The sequence below is a fragment of the Oreochromis niloticus genome, linkage group LG10, assembly GCF_001858045.2.
Source record: "Oreochromis niloticus isolate F11D_XX linkage group LG10, O_niloticus_UMD_NMBU, whole genome shotgun sequence".
NCBI classification, from domain to species: Eukaryota; Metazoa; Chordata; class Actinopteri; order Cichliformes; family Cichlidae; genus Oreochromis; species Oreochromis niloticus.
In genome coordinates, this window is record NC_031975.2 from 12,307,998 (window position 1) to 12,330,951 (window position 22,954).

At 39.4% G+C, this 22,954-nt stretch overlaps 1 protein-coding gene across 3 annotated transcripts in view; it reads right to left on the minus strand.

Moving 5' to 3' along the window:
• LOC100690197 (serine/threonine-protein kinase PAK 3) overlaps positions 1-22,954 on the minus strand; it is a 54,060-nt gene that overhangs the window by 24,730 nt on the left and 6,376 nt on the right. Inside the window, exon 1 of one of the 3 annotated variants that reach the window (XM_025911112.1) lies at positions 13,261-13,475. The exons of 1 other annotated variant lie outside the window; for it this stretch is intronic. The gene's annotated coding sequence lies outside the window, so the exon portion shown is untranslated. Of the gene's footprint in view, positions 1-13,260; positions 13,476-22,954 lie in introns of those variants that run through there. One more of the 3 variants, XM_025911113.1, reaches the window with a different exon arrangement.

Below are 22,954 nucleotides of genomic sequence, written 5' to 3' on the forward strand. Positions count from 1 at the left end.
CACGAGATGTTTGGATATAATGCACAGTATCATGTTTGGTGAAATCAAACAGAGAATGTAAGTGGTGACATCTGCAGTTTGAGCTCTTCTGGTCAAAGGTCACTGGTGCAGACATGCTCTGGCTTGTTCAGGTGTAATATTGCAAACCATGCTGTTATATTGTTTTTAGAGATTAGAGCCTTTCTCCTGGGAGCCACGCAAATAAGCCAATACTTCTTCAGTGTTCTTCTAACTGTAATGTTGTTAACTTGAGTATTCAACATGCTAACTGAGCCCTGTAGAGTCTCACCTAGAGGTTTGTTGCTGTTTATTTGAGAATTATACACCTTTGGGTGAATTATCTGGGGAAAATTGTCAATTATCTTTCTCAGTGTAGAATGATGGACTTTAAATTATTTGTAAATGGGCATGTAACCCTTCTGAGATTGATGTGCAGCAACAGTGCGTCTTTAAGATGGTTGCTGCTGTCTTTTGTCCTTTGCATTCCATTAACACACACCTGAAGTGCCAACACTTGTTAAAAATCAGTTAATTAAGTCCATTTGACTTACAGCAACTGAACATATTTCTCTGTGGAAACAGTAAATGTGTACTTATATTCTTTTTTTTCCATTTATTGATTTTTTGCACACACCGTTTCAGCATTTTGGCTTTTTACTGAATAAATAATGACACAGTCTCATCTGTTGTTGCTCATTTATGGTTGTATTAAAATGCATATAAGATGTGTGATATGTAAAACCTTAGAATTGATGGTGGGTGCACCCTCTTAAAAGTAACAAAATGTGCACACAAGGACCTCTAAAGTTCGCAAATGTTCAAACTATAGCTCTTAATTTCTATTGTTCTGCATTAATAAAGTGAATTTTACAATTTATTGTAATACTGTTTGACATTAAAAGTAAAAGCATCAAAAGCACATCTAAAACTCTTGACAGCGACTTGATTCTCAAGTCACAAAAGAAATTCTGACATTTCAACTTTTGTCAAATGAAGCTTCACTTCTTTGGTTTAAAGCTTCTACTGCAACACTCTGTAACTCTGCTTTGCATACAGCTCCAACGTCTGGTTCATGAAAGGGACAAGTCACAGCTGCCGCACACACTTTTATTGTAACAGGTGGCAGGTGAGACAGAGGTGTGCAAATTTATTCCTTGTTTCATGTTTCAGTGGGGGAAGTTTGGCTGTATGTAGAAAGATGTTGTCACACTTTTAATAGTCACGCCAATACAGTTAATATAAGTTCCATAATATAATAAACATACCTGATCAAGAGCCTGATGACAGGTATTACAACGTAATAAAAAGTATGCCTCCCTGCACGAACAGTGAGAGTTCTTTCATTTGTTTATTTTTCCAGGGTAAAAAGAATCACATGTTTCACTGGAACAAACAAAAAAACCATCTATTTTTAGGGGATACACGCGCCTTGGGGGGAAGCTATGAACATCTTTTAATCGTGTGAGTAAAAAGGCTTATACCCGCTCATAATATGCCAACTAGAGCATGATTACACAATATCAAAGGAAAAAGTAAATGAATGAAACAGCTTTCAGTACACTTTGAAATAGCACTTTAAATGTCCATTAACACAGAGATCTGAGGTCTGAAACACAGCTGATGCACATACAGTATATTTTTCTATCCAAGTAGCTTTTCTAAGACAGAACGTGGCGTTTTACTTCAATCCACTGTTTGTAATAGAGCTCTCTTTTCCCTTCTTCTTCTTCTTCTTTTTTTAAATGCACAGCACAGTTTGGAAATATCTCTGATCACTGACCTATTATTAGACACGAGCCAGAGTATGATCTTGTTTCATCCAATCATAGTCTACAAAACCACATTTGAAGGAAAGAAAAAGTTTGAGAATACTTTTGAATTTTCTGCTGTTTTGCATAAATATGAGATAAAAACATTCTGATTTTCTATATATATATATATATATATATATATATATATATATATATATATATATATATATATATATATATATATATATATATATATATATATATATATATATATATATATATGTGTATGTATATAAAAATGAGACCCATATTAAACAAACTAAATGAAAATATTACACCCGGTCATTTATCAATTGTGGGAAATGCTACTTATATACATATGTATGTACAGAAAAAGAATAGCCCTTTAGTATGTAGGGTACTGTATGTCCTATTGTGCAGTTAAACTAAATGCAGCCTTGCAATCTGGCTTCCAGGAACTGTATCCCGTCCTAATGCTCAGGACGCATTCAAATTTGGGATGTTTGGGGTTTTCCTGACATGAACTCTTCCCTTCAGGTTCCTCCCACAATATTTCCATTGGTATAAGAACAGGAATTTCACGTATTCCTCTTTAGGAACGATCCAAACCATGCTGACCCAGATGCAGTAAAATCAGACCCAACCCATGACACTACCACCACCAAGGTTGAGGTCTGTTTTCCTTACCTTCCCATCGTCCACAAAGGCTTTCCAATATGTTTCTGGCTTGCTCGTGTGATCTTTAACAGACAGAAGATGAAAACCACTGTTCCTTTAGTAAAGTTCTGGGTTTTTGCCCTTGCAGCCCTGTCAGGTATACAGGGAGTGCAGAATTATTAGGCAAATGAGTATTTTGTCCACATCATCCTCTTCATGCATGTTGTCTTACTCCAAGCTGTATAGGCTCGAAAGCCTACTACCAATTAAGCATATTAGGTGATGTGCATCTCTGTAATGAGAAGGGGTGTGGTCTAATGACATCAACACCCTATATCAGGTGTGCATAATTATTAGGCAATTCCCTTTCCTTTGGCAAAATGGGTCAAAAGAAGGACTTGACAGGCTCAGAAAAGTCAAAAATAGTGAGATATCTTGCAGAGGGATGCAGCAGTCTCAAAATTGCAAAGCTTCTGAAGCGTGATCATCGAACAATCAAGCGTTTCATTCAAAATAGTCAACAGGGTCGCAAGAAGCGTGTGGAAAAACCAAGGCGCAAAATAACTGCCCATGAACTGAGAAAAGTCAAGCGTGCAGCTGCCAAAATGCCACTTGCCACCAGTTTGGCCATATTTCAGAGCTGCAACATCACTGGAGTGCCCAAAAGCACAAGGTGTGCAATACTCAGAGACATGGCCAAGGTAAGAAAGGCTGAAAGACGACCACCACTGAACAAGACACACAAGCTGAAACGTCAAGACTGGGCCAAGAAATATCTCAAGACTGATTTTTCTAAGGTTTTATGGACTGATGAAATGAGAGTGAGTCTTGATGGGCCAGATGGATGGGCCCGTGGCTGGATTGGTAAAGGGCAGAGAGCTCCAGTCCGACTCAGACGCCAGCAAGGTGGAGGTGGAGTACTGGTTTGGGCTGGTATCATCAAAGATGAGCTTGTGGGGCCTTTTCGGGTTGAGGATGGAGTCAAGCTCAACTCCCAGTCCTACTGCAAGTTTCTGGAAGACACCTTCTTCAAGCAGTGGTACAGGAAGAAGTCTGCATCCTTCAAGAAAAACATGATTTTCATGCAGGACAATGCTCCATCACACGCGTCCAAGTACTCCACAGCGTGGCTGGCAAGAAAGGGTATAAAAGAAGAAAAACTAATGACATGGCCTCCTTGTTCACCTGATCTGAACCCCATTGAGAACCTGTGGTCCATCATCAAATGTGAGATTTACAAGGAGGGAAAACAGTACACCTCTCTGAACAGTGTCTGGGAGGCTGTGGTTGCTGCTGCACGCAATGTTGATGGTGAACAGATCAAAACACTGACAGAATCCATGGATGGCAGGCTTTTGAGTGTCCTTGCAAAGAAAGGTGGCTATATTGGTCGCTGATTTGTTTTTGTTTTGTTTTTGAATGTCAGAAATGTATATTTGTGAATGTGGAGATGTTATATTGGTTTCACTGGTAAAAATAAATAATTGAAATGGGTATATATTTGTTTTTTGTTAAGTTGCCTAATAATTATGCACAGTAATAGTCACCTGCACACACAGATATCCCCCTAAAATAGCTAAAACTAAAAACAAACTAAAAACTACTTCCAAAAACATTCAGCTTTGATATTAATGAGTTTTTTGGGTTCATTGTGAACATGGTTGTTGTTCAATAATAAAATTATTCCTCAAAAATACAACTTGCCTAATAATTCTGCACTCCCTGTACCATTTAATCCAGTCTTCTCGTCATAGTGGACTCAGATATGACCATTAGCTAATCTGTGAGAGGCTTTTAGTTGCTTAAAGATTACCCACGGTTCCTTAAACTAAACCACTCCTGTGGAGGGTAACAGTGGTCTTGAGTTTGAAAGCAGTTTTAATTTTTATTTTAGTGAGTTAAAATGTTTTTTCACATCAAGTTTTAGCTTTCAGTTAACTATAATAACCTTGCTCCAAATGTTTTTCCTCTCCCCAAAGGGAGGGAGCATGCAATATGTTTGTCTCTCTGTCTGTTTGTTAGCAGTTTAGCATCCACAGCTTTCACGATATCAAGTTCAAATTTTGTGTGACGGCAGATATCAATAACAGCTTGAGCTGATTTAATTTTGCTGAAAATCGGATCAAGGTCAAGGTCACACCAAATGTGAAAATCAGTAAATCTTGCCCTTCAGGGGGTGTTGTGCTTTCTGACTGGTCTTGTTTCGTCAAGTAACCTTGTTCAGACTGATGAAAATCAATAAATCTCACTTGTTGATGCCATGATTTATTCTTTTAATTGTTTTAAAGATCAGACTTAGATACATGTACAGTTTAGTTGGGTTGTTTTGCTACTTTTCCAATATAAGAAAATTATAATCACGCTTTATGTCACATTTAGGCAGAAATGTAAAAATTTCCAAAGAATTCCCAACTTTTAACTGAAACTGTATCTAATCAGTGTAAATTAAATTATAACTATAAATTAAATTAATGTAAATTGGACCGTATGCGTATCATATATACCTGACTTTTTGCAAATGACAAGCATAAATTAAGCTTTCCAGTAGCTAAACCATTTAGATAAAAACCAAGAAGATAAAATTGCTTTTGAGGTGCTTATATTTGTACACTGAAGAAATATTGCACAATATTCTCACCTGTGTTGCTAAATTAGATTACTGCAACGAACCCTTTTGCTTGGCTGTTAAGTTTTACATTGATCTTGTCCAATTCCAATTAGCACAACACTGATTAGATCGCAAAGGCACAATAATATAACCTGCCTTATTTTCTCTTCAGTAGCCAATTTATTCCCTCGCATTCAAAGGATTCGATGGTATTACCAAATATTATCCCTTCGGTTCACTTACTTTCAATTAAACAACACTCTCCTGACAGATTTGGGTACACCGATCCTCAGATTTAAAACAAAGCAGAAACTGCAGGCTCATTTTACCCCCACAGCCTACACTCCAACATGACTCTCATTTTACTGAGCACCATCCTTTCCCAAATTCCCCTGCTGGGGAGGCTTGAGAGCTCACTCTGTCATTTAATATTTAGTTCTGACGAACCTGCTCGAGTGCTGTTCCCTCAAGTGTGTGTATGCACACAGACAGACACACACAGACACTGTCATGTCTTAAACCTGCAGTGCTGCTTTTCTCATTGGCTGTAGATTTTTGTGTAAATACAGGGAGTGCAGAATTATTAGGCAAGTTGTATTTTTGAGGAATAATTTTATTATTGAACAACAACCATGTTCTCAATGAACCCAAAAAACTCATTAATATCAAAGCTGAATGTTTTTGGAAGTAGTTTTTAGTTTGTCTTTAGTTTTAGCTATTTTAGGGGGATATCTGTGTGTGCAGGTGACTATTACTGTGCATAATTATTAGGCAACTTAACAAAAAACAAATATATACCCATTTCAATTATTTATTTTTACCAGTGAAACCAATATAACATCTCCACATTCACAAATATACATTTCTGACATTCAAAAACAAAACAAAAACAAATCAGCGACCAATATAGCCACCTTTCTTTGCAAGGACACTCAAAAGCCTGCCATCCATGGATTCTGTCAGTGTTTTGATCTGTTCACCATCAACATTGCGTGCAGCAGCAACCACAGCCTCCCAGACACTGTTCAGAGAGGTGTACTGTTTTCCCTCCTTGTAAATCTCACATTTGATGATGGACCACAGGTTCTCAATGGGGTTCAGATCAGGTGAACAAGGAGGCCATGTCATTAGTTTTTCTTCTTTTATACCCTTTCTTGCCAGCCACGCTGTGGAGTACTTGGACGCGTGTGATGGAGCATTGTCCTGCATGAAAATCATGTTTTTCTTGAAGGATGCAGACTTCTTCCTGTACCACTGCTTGAAGAAGGTGTCTTCCAGAAACTGGCAGTAGGACTGAGAGTTGAGCTTGACTCCATCCTCAACCCGAAAAGGCCCCACAAGCTCATCTTTGATGATACCAGCCCAAACCAGTACTCCACCTCCACCTTGCTGGCGTCTGAGTCGGACTGGAGCTCTCTGCCCTTTACCAATCCAGCCACGGGCCCATCCATCTGGCCCATCAAGACTCACTCTCATTTCATCAGTCCATAAAACCTTAGAAAAATCAGTCTTGAGATATTTCTTGGCCCAGTCTTGACGTTTCAGCTTGTGTGTCTTGTTCAGTGGTGGTCGTCTTTCAGCCTTTCTTACCTTGGCCATGTCTCTGAGTATTGCACACCTTGTGCTTTAGGGCACTCCAGTGATGTTGCAGCTCTGAAATATGGCCAAACTGGTGGCAAGTGGCATCTTGGCAGCTGCACGCTTGACTTTTCTCAGTTCATGGGCAGTTATTTTGCGCCTTGGTTTTTCCACACGCTTCTTGCGACCCTGTTGACTATTTTGAATGAAACGCTTGATTGTTCGATGATCACGCTTCAGAAGCTTTGCAATTTTAAGACTGCTGCATCCCTCTGCAAGATATCTCACTATTTTTGACTTTTCTGAGCCTGTCAAGTCCTTCTTTTGACCCATTTTGCCAAAGGAAAGGGAATTGCCTAATAATTATGCACACCTGATATAGGGTGTTGATGTCATTAGACCACACCCCTTCTCATTACAGAGATGCACATCACCTAATATGCTTAATTGGTAGTAGGCTTTCGAGCCTATAAAGCTTGGAGTAAGACAACATGCATGAAGAGGATGATGTGGACAAAATACTCATTTGCCTAATAATTCTGCACTCCCTGTATTGCAAAAAATATTAGGTCAGAAGACGCTTTCTAAAATAATTTAATAAACTATAGTTACAAGGTAAAACTAGTGAACAGCCAGAACTGACAATTACCGTTCCCTGTGTGTTATGACAGTTTGAGTGGCTCTCTCTGTATGAGCTGGAACAGAAGTGCTTTTTAATTGAAGCAGTTTATCCTGTCAGGTGGTAAATTTCTATCAGATCTGAACTGCCAGCAGTATAAATGAGCTAAGCAGCATTGTTAACATGTGATAATTCCTTCCTGACAGAAAATTCTAACTGTATTCAAAGCACATTTCTATGACTAGTAGTTTATTTGTGGGCATTTATGACATAACAGAGCAAACTGATCAATACTTTCCCTAACAGGATGAGCTTCCTCATTCCTCACATTCAAAAAAGCATTTGTTAGCCCATCCTGACACGTTACAGCCCACCTCCAGTTAAAATTGTGTTGTGGTCAGTGTTGCTTCTCTTTGATGCATGAGCCTCACTTAAAGAGAACAGATGCCTGCCAAAGGCTTAGCAATAGATGATTCAGTTTCTGATGACCAAAAATCTACATTTAAGACCTTTATCATTACTGAATCACCATGAGGTTACATCGATAGAAGCAAATCCTGCTTCGACAGGCAACTGTTTTTAATGTTTGCTCCAAATCCATCTTTGGATCAGTTTCTTTACACTGACTAAAAAAACAAACTCAAATGCTTCTGCTGGACTCATTTATATATCTGCCAGAGAAACATTACTAGTAAAACCTCAGATCAGTTCCTGCTAGTAGTACAAGAATAGAAAGTTCACCTGGCTACAGGAGCCATTTAGCTCAAACTTGCCCAGTACAGCTGGCAATTGGATGGCATCCAGGTGAGATCATGTTCTCTCCATAAACAAAATTTTCCAGAGTTGAATGGGACAAGGGTGGAGATCATCTCTTTTGAGAGGTTCCAGTCCAGGTCTTTTGATCTTCAACTGAGTGATTACTTCACACTTAGTAGTACACTCCAGGGCTGAAAAATTAAGCATGTGCTAAAAGTGCAGTTCATCCAGCGACCACTTGAAGCCCGCTCCAATTCAATAACAAATTCTAATAGTTTCTTTTGTTAAAATGACAAAACTACGGGGATAGCCCGATATAAAACAACAACAACAACATACAAACAGACAAAAGGTTAAGATTTAAATTCGGAGCTTGGCTACATTGATTGAATGGGGACACTGATGTGGGTAGCTATAGCCAGCACCTGTCTTACCTCCACTAATTTGAGTCAGAGAACTGGATCTGTTGATCCAGCATTTTAAACATGATTATTAAACAAATATTATGGCTTACTGTGAGGTCCAGTCTTTCCACAAAGTTTGTGTGTTGCATCAAGGTTATAGATGCAGTTATTTAACCAAGCATGTAAAGGTTAGCTGCTAACTTAGCACTCCATCCCCTCTTCTAATCATGGTTACATCCTCTCTCAGAAAACCAAGACGGTGATTTCCATAAATGTAAAAGCAAACCTTCAAATGCCCAGTATTATATGTTCATCCTTAATAAAAGTATAACAGATGAACCTGAGAAAATGTGTTACTGTAAAAGCAATATGACAGATTTAAACAAAAATCTTGATTTGTTATGTTCTTAAATGTATAAACTGCAAAATACTCATGATGTCTAAAACATTTTACAAATTGTTATGAGGTTGAGGTAGGAAACCCTCAAATCCTTGAACCGCGGATGGTTGTAATCCACTGTTTTATTTATATGAAATAAACACACTATTAGTAAAGATTCATGAATCTTTAAATGCAAATTATAACCTTAACATGAATTCCAAAAAGAATAATAAGAGGCAGCATTCACACACCTAGTTTTTCATTTTGCAGGCTCATTACAGGTAAAACCTCTAACAGGTAATTTGTCTCAGTTTAGAATCAAACTATACTTTCATTTCTTTCTTCAAAGACTGCTGACCTGACTTTCTATAAAACCCATAGCATGTTACAGGTGAGCATCACATGTTTTATTATTGTCAGGTTTAAAAAAAAAGGTACCACAGGGTTTTATCCACTATTGTGGGATGGATGAGCTTTTCCGAGGGCCAGCTGGAGGCAGAAAGGGGCATGATTTCCCTCCTAAGCCAGCTGGTGCACCTGCTCCGAGTACCATTGAAAGGGCTAAGATGTACCAATTGTAATGACTGAAGGAAAGAGCGGAAACAGTCTCCCCAAGTGCTTTCTTTTTTTTATTCCAGCAAAGTATGCAAGGTCACTAAATAGTTTCCCTTGAAACTGTGCGAAGCGTTAAAAAGCATGGCTTTGTGGCGTGTTCTGTTTGTTCATCACATAGCCTTACTGTTCTCTCACTACAGCCGACTGTGCTCTACTTTAATAACCTTTCCCCTGCAAAGTGCACAGAGCTACATTGTGGTTTTGCATAGGCAAACACTAGCATGGGACTAATATTTGTGTCAACAAGAGAATCAGCTGAGACACACTCACTCTACCTCGATGCAACTGAGACCAGAAACTGAAGCACTAGTAGTTTTTCCTGGAGGCAAAGCAGTGCGTCAACACTGCCCCAAAGTCTCCTCTACCTGAAGACACAAAGCTAAGATCATATGGACAAAAGCAAAACTTTCCCCCCCCTTTTCCATGAAAATCTGCCCTGAATTTTCTTTGGCTCTCCAGATGTTTTCCAAAACACACTAAGAATCTTTGATATACAATCCTGAAAGATGGAGCAAATGTGAAGTTCTCTCATTAAGAAGCAAAGCACATACAGCCAGAATAATAATAAGAAAAGGCCTGAAAAGTGAATTTTAAATGATCAGGGAGTTGATCAGGGAGGAGATTAAACAGTCACCTTATGGTCAGTATCTGCAGATCATCTAGAGTCCTTTCATTCTCTGGAAACTATTCCTACTTGATGGCCTTTAATATTTTACATCTTTCTGTTTATCTTCAGACTTATTCAAGTTCACTCACTTCTCCAACTCTCTGCAAACCCATGACCAAGAGAAACTTTTTAATCTTTTAACCCACACCCAACCCCCTCACTCCCCCTACAAAATTTGATCCCTATATTCTCCACAGCCGGCATCCATCTGGAATATCCATCTTACTGTTAAGGCATTAGAACTTAAGTACGTCTGAAATATCTGTCTTGAGGCCACATTTGCAGTGTGTATTTGAAACATTATAAACTGCAGGGGATATCTTTTTTTTTAATGAACACAGTCAGACAAACAACAGATAAACAGATAGAATAAGCTTGCTTGTATATTTGTCTAAGTAGCAACAGACATCAAGTAGGGAGATTACACAGGGAGCTGTGTCAATGTGTCAGTGTGTGAGTGTTTCCTCTGTCTCTCTCTCTCTCTCTCTCTCCCTTTCCCCGTCTCTCTCCATCCATCTCTCCTGCTTACTCCCCTCCCCTTTCGGAGACAAAATGGCCAGATGGCTTCCAATCCAACATGCTAATCCACAACACAGACTGTAGCTCTGACACACCTACCATAAGACCAGTGCTCCACTCTGAACATCTATACCCTTAAGCACACACGCGCATGTATACACACACAGGGCCAGTACACTGTCAGCATGAGTCCCAAACGATAACTTCACTTAACAATAGCAGAATAACTCATTCAGACTAAGCCCTCAACAGATGGAGGCTTAGTTGTATGTGTTTTGTGTGTGTGTGTGTGTGTGTCCTGCTATCATATTTCAGGCAGGCCAGTTAGCAGGCTACAGGCCAAGATGAGGTTCTGTGTCTACTGCTTTTGTTAGCTGAGGTGAGGTAAGAGAAGCCGAGTGTGTTGGGTTACACTGAGCAATGGAAAACATGGGGAAACCCAGAAGAGCACATAATACACATGGAAACAAACTGGCTGCCATAGTTATGTTTTTTTTAAATAAAGGATCATTTCAGTACACTAATGAAGTGCTGCTCCTATTGTGTTATTGATAAGATCACATTAAATAAAAACACTGCATTATTTTGGCTACTCGGGCCTGGGCAGATGAATCAATGAACATCACAAGTAAAAGAAAAGTACTAAAGTTACACAGTGGTCAGTTGGTCACAAGTGGGGAAATCATTTGCATTAAAGTCAAGCCACAATATGCTTCCATTTTGCCAGCAGAGTGCATGTTTACATAACAAACATATGCCCGAGTCTATAATTTCACTTTCATTTTCAGTTAAACTGAGCGTACTTTGTACTCGTCAGAAAATTCAAGAGTATAACACTTTGAGTGGAGATATCTATTTTATATAAGAGGTGTGTGTGGGTAACCAACTCACAGAAAAAAGCTCATACAGGTAAGAATGCTCTCTGTTGATGGTAAACAGCTACACGCACAGATACAAAATGGAGAGCTATTAATTGCCCATTTGCGTGTAATAGACCTGTGTCGATAACGGTGCGATGAATATATAATGCAATGTGGCATGTGAAGCAGAGCATCTAAGACTGGTGCGAAGCACAGCCAAGAGATCAGTGGAGACGAATTTTCCAGCGACAGCTTCACAGATCAGTTCGACAGAGGGATGCATAAATATTAAACACTTCTACTCTGATGGTATAGCAAAACCCGATTGTCTCTCCGCCTTCTGATTGTGACGCTGCATTGGATTACCACTCTGTATCCGGCCTTTTTTCTGGAAAGCTTGGAGCTGGGTAATGTGCTACACTGGGAAGAAAAAATATCTGATATACCAACCAGTGAGTTCTGGGCGTATATTAGATAAATTGTGATGGGGGGGAAAAAAGCCAATGGTACTGCCTTGGTGTTGAGGGAGAGTTTATATAGTAGCCACCTTATATATTTTAATGCAAAAATGTAGTAAAAGATGTAGTTTAACTGCTTGAAAGGCAGTCATATTTGCTTGAAGTGTGGACAGGAGGATTAGTGTGAAAGGGCATGTAAGGGATCTATCTCAATATAAAAGGCCAATGTTCATAGCGAGCAACAGCTTCAGTAACCCCTCCCCCAATCCACTTTATAATCATCTCACCCTCCCTAAATCACTGATATGACTCCCTAATATCTTCCTCTTTCACACTAAAGCCAGACAACAGGTCTCCCATCAGGCCCTGCTTCTCAAGGGATGACTGCGCTTCCTGGGAGAGGAATCTGTCCTTCCTCTACGTTGGCCCAGACGGCAAAATTAAAATCAGCGCAGGTGATGGAGAGGCACACATTCAGCTTTGTACTGTGGCCAATTCTTCCATCTTCCTCTACCACCGAGAGCTGTAGAAGAATCTGAGGTAGAATAGCTCAGCTTTCACAGCACCGGCCCCCACCCCCACTCCGATCCCCAGTGAAGTCAGGTGACCAGATGTTGTATATCTCCCTGTCACCACAGCCGCCATGAAGCTGCTACACACATCCATGTTAAAGCGAGGAAGCGGAGGCACTTCTCCGCTGTGTGGGTGAGAGATCACTGAAAGGCACAAATGGAAATACAACTCATTTCTTCTTGAAGCCCACTCTAGAGAGGCCATACGTGAGGCGGTGCAGAGATAAGAAAAGAGCATCCATCAGCATATTAACCATCCATCCCCCCCCCCAACACACACGCGCACACACCCACCCACCCTCCGAAGCACATACAGCTCACATCCATCCATAAGCCGCGGGTTTAGAGACCCAAAATAGCGTTGCTTCTTTTTTGTTTCAGTGTTGCTGCTGCAGCTGCTGCATTTCTCCAGGACTGACACACACACACACACAAACACACACACATACCCACAAGGCCTGTACAAATGCCACCATTGATTTTTGCACCCCTCCTTCAATAAAGATGCTATTTGTGAGGCAAAAGGGAGTGTACACAGAAACAATGTGATGCACAGGATGGTATATAATGATATAAAACATGCCCGTGCCATCTGATGCAGGCATCCATTTCTGTCTCGCCCTCACTGAGAGACTGCTGATGAAACAGCTGCCTCCTTAGCAGGGCAGAATGCAGAGTGGAGGAAGAAAAAAAGGCTACAAAGCACCCCTACATACACAGCCCCCTCCTCCTCTCCTCCTTCCTCTGCCTCCCCCTTCCACATCCCTTATTGCACACACAGAGAGGGAATTACCTGAAATATGTCTTCACATTCTCTTGCTCAGGTTACGCCTTTGGGCCCGGAGTAGTGGTAGATTCATCGCCGACCGTACAGTCCTAATGACAGTTTAAAGGCAGGATTGCCATTCTCTTGTCAGACCAGTTCCTGACCCTAAAAGCAAGCTTGTTCGGCAGGCTGGATGCTTCACTGGCTGCTCACTGTTCCCTAGCTCATGATGTCATCCACCCTGGTTTGCTGATTGGCTGAGGGGTTGAATATTAATGCAGGCAGCTGGTCCAGGGGAGGGGAAAGACAACAGGCAGACACAGTTGGTTTTCTGGTTAACAGCTCAAAGCTGCAGAGGGAGTATGATGGGAGGATGGTGTTATACTGCACATTAAGCTCAAGACTGTTTCTGTTGCAAACACGGAAGACACTAAACACGGTGCTAACCTGAGCTGTGAGTACATGCCGGTGTAACTTCAAAAAACATCAGATTTAATAAGAACAGAACAGCTTAGCACAGGTGAGTTCATATAAACAATCAGAACTGGCAAAGCCTCCCAAACATCTCTGCTAGAATAGCATCAAAGTCAGAGAGAATTCATTTGCAAGAAAAGTAGAGATGACTTTACAGTTAATTGCATAAAGAAAACAAATGCATCCAAACATTTTTTTTAATTATTATTATTAGTAGTATTAGTAGTAGTAGTAGTACTAGTATGATTACTACAGCTACTGCTACTTTCAGTCTAAAGGGCTTTCTTTGTCTTCCTTATTTAACAAATTAGTTGCTGTTGCTATGCAAGGATAAACTACCTACTTTACAGGTCAAAATCTGTTCCCCATGTTTTGTTTTGTTTTAAAACCCCAAATAACATTTAATTTTCTGTATCAATGTTTATATATAAAGTTGCTTTTGTGGTTACTGCTCTTATCATATCTATTTTAATGTAACTGAGAATATGTTTTAATGACAAATTAACATAATAATAGTGTTTTTTTCCATTTTAATATTTACCAACATTCATTTAGTTTGTTTGTTTGTTCCCCTACATCTTGAATTTTGAGATAAATCCACCAAACGCTTGCAGGTAGTGAAACCGGAGTCTCTGAGTTCATAAGCAGGCGAACACGACAACCAAAACTGTCGCTGCAGTTGCCCTAATTTGCCTATGATGTCATCCTTTTCCTCTATCTCACCTGTGATTGGCTGACTGACACAGCATCTGCTCAGTCTCATGGCTAGTGCTTCCAGCTCAAGGTGGAGGCCTATCTGTGGCTCTGTGAATCATGGCTGGTTGTCCTGACAACCCCTGTAATGTCGATTCCTTGTCAGAGAGTAATATGGCTGTTCGGTGACAGTCTGTTCACTCAAATGGAGAACCTGATGACTGCAGGAAGATAATGCCCCCTTGCAGTGCTTTCATTCACACTTAAAGGTAGCTTTTAAGATTTTTTTTTTTTTTTAAATGAACAGCAAATATATTTTCAAAGAAAACTAAAAAAAAAAAACAGCTTTGAATTATTTATTTAATAATTAGACTTTTCTTTTTTTAGAATAATATTAGGTGTTAGTGTTTGGTAATAATCATCAGGCTCTCAAATCTTGATGATTTTACATTCAGGAATGATCTAGTGCACATTTATTTTTTGACAGTATACCTTTTTCTATTGCAGGCAAGTGTTTAGGATGAACTCATTAAACCCTGCCAATATAGAAAAGAAGGAAAAATGCTAATTTAGCTTAGCCACAAGAACATTTGAACTTGACAGGCGACTCCTGTTTCTTAACTGAGCGGTTTCGGCCCTGCTTCCAGAACAAAACAAACTGGGTTGCATCGGAAATTAGTGAGGGTGATTGGGTTACTAGGGAAACGCTTATAAAACCCTAGAGCCTGTTCTAACCACTTCTTTATTGATATAAACTGAAGTGTCAAAACTTGTCATTAAGGTTACAGGGAGGGCTGTAAAACGCTGTCTATATGGTAGAAAGTGTTAAAGCTGAAAATAATCTTTGCTCTTAAGGACACAAAGGATAACTATACACTAAAAGGCAGATACGCACACTTATAGAAAAGTGTTAAAATGACAATAAGTAAAATGACAAATCTATTTCCCCAAGGGGAAAAAATGTGTTTGAGGATAATACTGATTCTCAATCTATTTGGTATTAGTGTCTTAATTTCATAACATCTTTCCAATTACCCAATGACTTTGCGACAGCAGCATCCAGATTAAATATCCATACTTCTGTACATGTGACTGTATTTGTGAATAGTCAGCATCAATGCCACAGCAAATCTGCCATTGCCAACATGTTGACAGACAAAATACTTTTGGCCACTTCAATGTCACCAATTTAATTGAAACCCACATAAACACAAATGGATGCAAGTTCTGGACTTGAGCTCATTTTTTGTGAGGTAGCAGTGTTTATTACTGAGCCACCATCAGGCCACAGCAGGAACCAGGAATGATCAATTCATTGTCTCAGATGTCCCATTTTTTTTCCTGGGACTTTTCACCAACTGTGTTAATGAAATCGACCAGGCTTCTCCTCCACAGTTACAAAGCACTGCAGGTTTACGACATTTATGAGGCCCTGCCCAGCTTCTCGATCTTCCGCCTAATTAAGAAATGTGTGCTTATGCTAATATCCAAATGAACAATGTTTTACTCCTTCTCTTTTTGTTTTGAGTTAAATTACCAGGTAAAATGAATAAAGGATTATACCTTTCAGCTGGATTAATGTGCTTTATGTGGCCCATGAGAAAAGAAGGCCTTTTGTACCCTGAAAAAACAAACAAACAAACAAACAAAACCAAACCCAATCTGGGATGGCAACAATGATTAGAAAGGGCACAGACCTCCTACTAAAGCCGGTGTGCTTCTTTCACAGCCACATGCCCTTTAGAAATTCTGTACTCATACCTGCTACCCCATTATAAATCACAATGGATAAGCATGCATGACATGTTTTAATTAGGATCAGCACAACAAATGGTAATAAGAACATTTTTTTTTTAAATTTACACACATAACGTTTTTCTGCTTCCATCAAGAATTGTGCTGTATTTGTGTGTTGCCATTACTAATATATTTTCCATTCTCACTGCTGCACTGAATCACGCAATACTTTTCTAAATATGTGCTCCTGTTTACTTAAACTTAGCTCAGTAATACACAAGGAAAATCATTTCCTAATGCCTGGCAGTAAACGCTCAGATCAGGAGCTGACAGGACAAGTCGCAGCTGAATCTCAGAGGAGCATGATTTACTAGTATCCATAGGCTCCTGTCAGTGATCAGGTTTATATAATGAATCCTATAAATATCTTTGGAGGCAGAGCGCATCTCTGTGGTGACATTTTGTAATAAGCCCTGTCTGAAATTTACTAGTGTTGTAGACAGAGAAAGATAAATGAGTTTCTACATATATCTATGTAGAATCTCGCCTGAAACATATACAGTGCAGTGAAAAACTATTTGCCCCCTTCCTGACTTACTCAAAGATAACCGACTAACCACACTTTTTGGAAAGCTGAGTTCTGTTTCGGTATCTTGATTACGTCAAGACAGAGTCTAATCAATAACTTACTTAAATGGAACCTGTCTGACAAAGAAGTAGACTCAATAACAGATAACTCAAGAACAGATAAGAAACACAGTCATTGATATCTATCAGTCTGGAAGGGGTTACAAAGCCAATTCAAAGGCTCCACTACTGTGAGAGCCATCACCCTCTTTAGCCTGACGCCATTAGCCATTTCCGGGTCCAAACTCCTCTTCAGTTCACAAAGTGAAACAACCACTGCAGCATCGTTGAGAGTTAAATTCTTTATTCTGTAATAAAATGATCAGTGTGGCTGCTCTACCAGGTGTAACAATGAAGTTTAATATCCAGGCATCCATTAAAAACAGGATTTATGAAGTTTAACGAAGTTAGCTCACTAGTTTCTGTGAACGCCTACTTTTTCCCCCCTCAGTAAAAGTTAATGTGAGAGTCCCTGATTGGCAGAGACAAATGGAAGGAAAAAGATGCTAGAAACAGACCAAACTTCGGTCGGGAGAACACCTGAGATGATCCATCCCCAAAGAGAACCCAGAGCAACATCTGAAGAACTGCAAGCCTCATTTGTCAGAGTTCATGATTCAACAACAAAGAGACTGGGCAAAAATGGCACCTATCAGAGAGATTCAAGAAAGAAAAAAACCCTCTATTGGTCAAAAAGATCTCAAAAAGCCTCGTGTCACATTTGCTGTAAAAACATTGTGATGATCCCCAAGACTTTGTGAAAATATTCTGAACTTTTCTGTTTGGGTCTCATTACATCTGGCATAAAACTAAAACAGCATTTCACAGCATTCACAGCATAAAAAGATCCTAACAGTCAAACATGGTGGTGGTAGTGTAATGGTCTGGGGCTGGACCTGGAAAACCTGCCCTAACTGATGGAACCATGAATTCTGCTCTTTGCTCTGCAAAATGATGAAGGAGAATGTCCGGCCATCAGTGTTTGCCTTAGGGTTTGCCTTGGGTTATGCAGCAGGACAATGATCTACAATCACCTGCAAGTCTCCCTCTAAATATCTCAGAAAAACCAAAATGGTGGTTTTTAGAGGGGCCTAGTCAAAATATGGACTCAAATTGGATTATGAAACTTTAGGATTAACCTTAAACAGGCTGCTCATGCTTGAATGGCATGAACATTAAAAAAAAAGAATAATTTTCATAACAAACTGGTACATCGCCTTCCCCTTCATAACAACTGTACTGTGGTTGTTCTTAATAATTTCTGCATATGGCTTATGTTCATTCTCATAGCTAGGAGTTTAGCAGCCCTAACTGACAGCTGTGCTATTACACTGGTTTACCTCTTCCACTACTGCAGACTAAAATTCCAGTATTTTATTAGTCTGATATCTGACTCACAGATATACGAGCCTATGCACTGAACCTAAATGGTTTATAGATGCAGCTTTCCAGCATAAGTCTCCTTCCTCAAGTACGCAAGTATCTTTCATTTTGGAAAAGATCTCAAACCTCGGGAAATGCAAAACAAGAGATACAGCAACAGGTGTCGATACTGTAGAGAATATTGGCCAATCAGAAGCTTATGAACAATAACATACACAATCTGACATCAAAAAAGACAAAACTATCAAGTGTGCACCTTTAAATTATATTTCTTTCTTATTATCAACATGCAAACAATGAAATGGAGATTCTGAAAATCCTCATCCTGGAAAAATTTTTCAAAAGCTTGATTTTTGTCAACAAAATTGTTTATTTCTGGACAAAAACGCATAGAAAAAGTTATGTTTTCCAAATACCTTGTATGTGTATATGTAAAGGGGTCAATGTGCAATTTTTGCTTCAGCAGGAAATCTACGTATTAACTTACAGTGTAAATGGAAAGCCTTCTTTACCCTATGACGTAACCGCCCATGCATGCACCTCCTGAGAAATATAACTATGTGTCGGGGTCGACACAGCCAATGACTCTTATTGGTGTGAAAGGTTACGGTGTAGGGTCCCTTCCTCCCATCATCTCTAACTGGTCACAGCAGATGGCTGCCCCTCCCTGACCCTGGTTCTGCTGGAGGTTTCTCCCACTTAAAAGGGAGTTTTTCCTTCCCCCTGTTGCCAAGTGCTTGCTCCCATGGGATGATTTAATTGGTGGGGTTCTCTCTGTATTATTGCAGTGTCTCTACCTTACCATATAAAGCACCTTGAGGTGAGTGTGCTGTTGTAATTTGACACTATATAAATAAAACTGAAGTAGACTGAATTGAATTCATGGTGGGATCTCAATTACTGCGGAACATTATTAACAAGCCTAGAATATATTTGTTGTCATGACATATGACTCATTTCAAGGAAAACGTAGATTCATCTTCTAAGCCATATTTGACGCGATGCAGTTTTGTTTGATGACGTGTCTTATCAGCAGGATACTGTATACATTTAACACCACATAGGCAAGTAACATTAAAGGAGTGAACTAGATTTTCAGTATCCTATACATACTGCTATAAAAAAATTGTAAGATGTGGATTTATTATTGGTTCTTTAAAGGTTTTTGCCTTCTGAGGAAAAGGAAATGCAAAGAAGCTTTCCAATCCTGTTCCACCTTTTTGATCTCAGGGTGAACCACTCTGGTAACCAACTCTGTAAAGCCAGTGATCAACAAAAACATCACACATTTTGCAGGCATAACTGTCTGCAATATAAATGTGAAATGTCATCACGGCCTGTGTACAGCATTTCCTGAGGATTCTTCTTCATCAGTCCAAGAAGAATGAAGCCTTTCACTGTGCAAAATGGAAGGAAGACATTTGAGATGATGGGTTCTTTGGTTTGGAATCAAATAATCACAGCAGTGGTAAATCACTAGTGTATAAAACATATCAAATTATGGTTTAGATTATCACATTATGGTAGAGCTCACTGCGCCTTGGGAGAAGAGGTAGAGGGAATCTTCAGAGAGACCTTTAAGCCTCACAGGAAATTATATATATAGCAGAGGTGTATGTAAAGAATGTAAAACCCCCAAAGACAACTTTGATTTCTTGTATGGGCATCAATAAATTACTACACAATGCTAAAATAATTGTTAACACTGATTAGGTTCATGTAGTTTAGGAAAGCATACTTTCTTAGCATGCTTGTCCTTTGTTGTTTCCATTCACTAAATTTTACCATATCAAATTACCTCATCTAAACCCTCCACTGTGCACTGTGTCATGTATAAGACACTCATCTGTATAACAACCACAATCAGAATAAGTTTCTGTGTATGCTGGCGCAGCTGAGATTATCCCCCCAAAGGAACATAATTGAGGTCAGTGGGCCTCTATCCTGCTGATTATGACTAACCTATTGATAGGTTACGACAGGCGCTCATTAAGCCTGCTCATTTTTCAGAGTGAAAAATGCTGAACTGTAATGTAAGCACAGAGAGCAGAGCACAGTAATTACAGATTACAGCACGGTTTAATGTTGTGCACTTAACATAGCTGTTTTGCAGTGATTTTAAATGCAGACTCTATTACATATTTCTCCCCCAAACGGTCTATTCAAAGATGATGCGAAGGCTGAAAGGGAGAATATATTCTGCTACTCTGTGTTTTGGATCATGGATGGTAGGCTGTGCCACACTGTTATTCATGTGGGTGGTGTGGCGCTGGTGTGAATGGAGGCTGGTCTTTTTGGTATTTTGTGTAGAGTAGTGTGCGCTACTCTGAGAAGAGTAACACTTATATGATGTGTTTAATGTAATGTAACAGCTATAAAATCAATTTGATACATTTGTTCTGATAAAAAAGGTAATAAATAGATGTTAGTGTTAAATAGTATGTACTCAGCACAGTCTCATTCTGCTGTTAAACACATTAACTTTTACCATTCAGGGTACTACAGCCTCTGATAGATGCAGTGTGGGAAATCTGGTCTTTTGGTGGAGTGGGTAGGTGTGGGGGGATTTGGGGTCTCAGTCTTTAAAACAAGGCTGCAGACTGTTTAGTATTACAGTGGTATGTAACAAGCTTGGGCTTAGCAAAACACTTTTAAATGAGTAAAATTCTGATATAATAAGTCATCAATGTAATTCATTTAAAATGGCATGGTGTTACATCACATTTTTAAACACAATGAAAAAAGAAATTCTCCCTAAAGGCCGCTAGATTACCTTGTGAAAATGCATATTAGTCTTGCACTGTTTGGATCCCTTTGTAATCCAATTATACCAAAGGAAGGCTTTAAACGACGGTTTAAAAATCATAACACTAAACCACTCTTGTTGTACATTATTTCACTGTTATTGCAGCATAGAGGTGCAGGTTTATCATTCGGTGTAGCATTGTGAAATCACACTCAAACAAAACACTGACCAAGGACATCAGCTCTGATGCTGCCAAGACGAGGCTCAGGGACACACCTCTGAATGTAAAACAGGTGTGAGGAGGCAAATGAAAGACCTCTGGGAATCAGTTAGTGTGTGTGTGTGCATGCGCGTGTGTGTCTAGAAACAAGCTATTTTTTCGTGGCAGCTGTAATGCCACTATAACCACAGTCTATCATATCATACTGTGTCCTCTTGTCTTGTTTTGGGGCGATCTGGCTGATCTAGTCCTCCCTATCCATATGCATTAGACTTTCTTGGACAAATACACACTCTGCAGGCTGTCTCCCCTCATGGTTATTCACAAACTACGAGTGTGCAAACAGGGTGTCCATATTTCACGTCACCTTTACTGACATGTGTTGCATAAACCCCGCTGCACGCTTTAACTCTGCCCACTTGCCTGTCCTCGATCAAGCCTTCTGTCAATATTAATCAGTGCATGGCAGCTTTGCATACTCGCACCTATCAACTCTCAAAGGGCAACGCAGCACAAAAGTACTATCCATGACAACACTGGTCTGAAAAAAAGCCCCTCCCACTGACAGCTGGCTTATTGTGTGCAGTCGCTCTGAAGCGGCCTTGTTTCCTTTTGCTTGGACAGTTCAATAACTAATCTCAATGCAGCCAGCAGCATGTAGCTTTGAAAATGAGGAGGGCATGCCCAATGGAAAGTCATAATCTGCTTGTCAGTGTAGTGTCAGTTTACTGGTAAGCTAGCTTGTCAGTTCACGAGGATTCTTACATGGGTTAGTGTGCACACCTCATTATAGCTGCATAATACTTACTAGAAAGACAAGATGAGAACTTTTTTTTACTGAATTTATGACGAAAGGGAATATTCCACCAAATTTTCCTTGCGTGAGAATGTGAACGCTACCCCACAAGACTTTTCTTTTTACTTTAAAGTTCAACAGCGTGCTGTTTTAGGGAGCATATTTTGAGTACCCTTTACCTAATTTGACTTTTGAATATTTTGCAACTTACCCATCCTTTAATCTTTCAGACTCTACAAAATAATTAGTTTTATTTATATCAAAAGGTTATCATGCCCGGTTATTGTTCCTGAAATTTCAAATGACATTTTGATATGTCACTCTATTATTCCCACTACAATAATGGACTTAAGAAAGGGCAGTTTGCTCCTTGAGTTCATTCATCCATCTGTCACATCTCAGACACCCAATTTCATCTAAGCTCAGTGGGGATGATGCATGTCACCAAAGCTTTACTAATTAGCTCAAGGAGGTCACAGCATCCACCTCCTTTGGTTGAACGCATGAAGAATATACTGCAGAATATGTTATCCTATTTTGGTGGACAGCGACTTGAAAGAAAATACATTTTCTGTGTCATTATTCTGCTATGTGCAAAAATCTTGACCAATTCCGCATTTTTTATATTTTTAGCCAGGCTTTCTGAAGTTTTTCTTTGGACAGGTAAAATAAAACAATATTGAAGCCGTTCACACTTACCTGACCTTTCTTTACAAACACCCAAAAATGCACCTAAATCAAGGCAATGTAGCAAAGAACTAATTTTAAATGGCATCTTTAGGTACTTTGTTACCAGCAGCCTGTTGCAAAGACAAATAATACACACTGAATGAACAATATCAAAGGTTGAGCAGTTTGACAGGCATAAAATAGCATTTTGCACCAACAAGACAACTACCAGAGAGCTATTATTGCAATATATGGGCATGGTGTGCAGCTTGATTGCCAATAGCTTCATTTTTCAGCATGACATTGATTCCAAACACACTGCCAATACAGTAAAAAGCATACATGGATAAAGAAATTACAAGAAAGCTTGCATAAG